Genomic DNA, 2,810 nt, shown 5'->3' with positions numbered 1-2,810 from the left:
CTTTCAGCTTTTCCCCATTCAGGATGATATTGGCAGTGGGTTTGGCATATATGGCTTTAATTATGTTGAGATACTTTCCCTCTATACCTAACTTATAGAGGGTCTTTGTCATGAATGAGTGCTGAACTTTATCAAATGCTTTTTCAGCATCTATAGATATGATCATATGGTCCTTGTGTTTGAGTTTATTAATATGGTGTATCACATTTATTGATTTGCATATGTTGAACCAACCTTGCATCCCTGGGATGAATCCCACTTGATCGTGGTGAATAATTTTACGTATGTGTTGCTGTATTCTGTTTGCTAGTATTTTAGTGAGGATTTTTGCATCTATATTCATCAAGGATATCGGCCTGTAGTTTTCTTTTTTGGTTATATCATTACCCGGTATTGGTATCAGGATGATGTTTGCTTCATAGAATGAGTTTGGGAGATTTGCGTCCGTTTCAATCTTTTGGAATAGTTTGTAAAGAATCGGTGTCAATTCCTCTTTGAATGTTTGGTAAAATTCTGCTGTGAATCCACCTGGTCCTGGGCTTTTCTTTGTAGGGAGCCTTCTGATAACAGCTTCAATCTCCTTTATTGTTATTGGTCTGTTCAAATTTTCTACGTCTTCACGGTTCAGTTTTGGGAGCTTGTGTGTGTCCAGAAATTTATCCATTTCCTCCAGATTTTCATATTTGTTGGCATATAGTTGTTTATAGTAGTCTCGAATGATTCCTTGTATTTCAGATGAATCAGTTGTAATATCACCTTTTTCATTTCTAATTTTTGTTATTTGAGTCTTCTCTCTTCTCTTTTTTGTTAGCCATGCTAATGGTTTGTCAATTTTATTTATCTTTTCAAAAAACCAACTTTTTGATTCATTGATCTTTTGAATTGTTTTTTGGTTTTCAATTTCATTCAGTTCTGCTCTGATCTTAATGATTTCTTTCCGTCTGCTAACTTTAGGTTTGGATTGTTCTTGTTTTTCTAGTTCTTTAAGGTGAAGTGTTAGGTTGTTCACTTGCCATCTTTCTATTCTTCTGAAGTGAGCATTTAATGCAATAAATTTTCCCCTCAATACTGCTTTTGCAGTATCCCACAGGATTTGGTATGATGTATCATTGTTTTCATTAGTTTCAATAAACTTTTTGATTTCCTGCTTGATTTCTTCTTGGACCCATATGTCATTAAGTAGAATGCTGTTTAATTTCCATGTGTTTGTATAGTTTCCAGAGTTTTGTTTGTTATTAATTTCTAGTTTTAATCCATTGTGGTCTGAGAAGATACATGGGATAATTCCAATTTTTTTGAATTTATTGAGACTTGATTTGTGACCTAATATGTGATCTATCCTGGAGAATGATCCATGTGCTGACGAGAAGAATGAATATTCTGAGGTTGTTGGGTGGAATGTTCTGTAGATATCTGCCAATTCCAATTGGTCTAGAGTCTTGTTTAGATCTTGTGTTTCTCTACTGATTCTTTGCCTAGATGATCTGTCTAATATTGACAGTGGAGTGTTCAGGTCCCCTGCTATTATGGTATTAGTGTCTATTTCCTTCTTTAGGTCTAATAGAGTTTGTTTTATAAATCTGGCTGCTCCAACATTGGGTGCGTACATATTTATGATTGTTATGTCTTCTTGATGGATCAGTCCTTTTATCATTAAGTAGTGTCCCTCATTGTCTCTTTTTATGGTTTTTAGTTTAAAGTCTATTTTGTCAGATATAAGAATAGCCACTCCAGCTCGTTTTTCTTTTCTGTTTGCATGGTAAATCTTTTTCCATCCTTTCACTCTTAGTCTGTGTGAATCTTTATGGGTGAGGTGGGTCTCTTGTAGGCAGCATATAGTTGGGTCCTGCTTTTTGATCCAGTCAGCCAGTCTGTGTCTTTTAATTGGGGAATTTAAGCCTTTAACATTAAGAGTTGTTATTGAAAGGTGTTGATTTATTCCTAGCATTTTATTGGTTGTTTGGTTGTCTTAGGTGTCTTTTGTTCCTTGCTTTCTGATTTACTGTTTGGTTTCTTTGTTTGTTGGTTCCTTGAGTTGTAGATAGTGTTTTTGTTAGCTTGTTTTCTCTTCATGAATGCCATTTTTATTGTACTAGCGGGTTTAGATTTTTCTTAGGTCTTTATGGCAGTGGTAGTTATTTTTCAGGAACCAAACCCAGTACTCCCTTGAGGATTTCTTGTAAGGGTGGTCGTGTGGTAGTGAACTCCCGCAGTTTCTGTTTGTCTGAGAAATATACTATTTGCCCCTCATTTCTGAAGGATAGCCTTGCAGGGTAGAGTATTCTTGGCTGGCAATCTTTGTCTTTTAGTATTTTGAAAATATCATCCAATTCCTTTCTAGCTTTTAGGGTTTGTGATGAAAAGTCTGATGTTAACCTGATTGGGGCTCCCTTATAGGTGATTTGACGCTTCTCTCTTGCAGCTTTTAAGATTCTCTCTTTGTCTCTGAGTTTTGCCAATTTGACTATGACATGTCTTGGAGAAGGCCTTTTTGGGTTGAATACGTTTGGAGATCGTTGAGCTTCCTGGATCTGAAGATCTGTGATTTTTCCTATACCTGGGAAGTTTTCTGCCACTATTTTGTTGAATATGTTTTCAATGGAATCTCCATTTTCCTCCCCTTCTGGAATACCCATGACTCGGATATTTGAGCGCTTGAGGTTGTCTGATATCTCTCTCAGATTTTCTTCCATGTCCTTGATTCTTTTATCTTTCTTTTTGTCTGCTTGTGTTATTCCAAACAGCCCATCTTCAAGTTCAGAGGTTCTCTCTTCAACTTCGACAAGCCTGCTGGTTAAACTCTCCGTTGT

The sequence above is a fragment of the Cynocephalus volans genome, chromosome 4 (assembly GCF_027409185.1).
Source record: "Cynocephalus volans isolate mCynVol1 chromosome 4, mCynVol1.pri, whole genome shotgun sequence".
Lineage (NCBI taxonomy): Eukaryota > Metazoa > Chordata > Mammalia > Dermoptera > Cynocephalidae > Cynocephalus > Cynocephalus volans.
The sequence above is the reverse complement of the archived record's forward strand: the minus strand, read 5'-3'. Positions refer to the sequence as shown.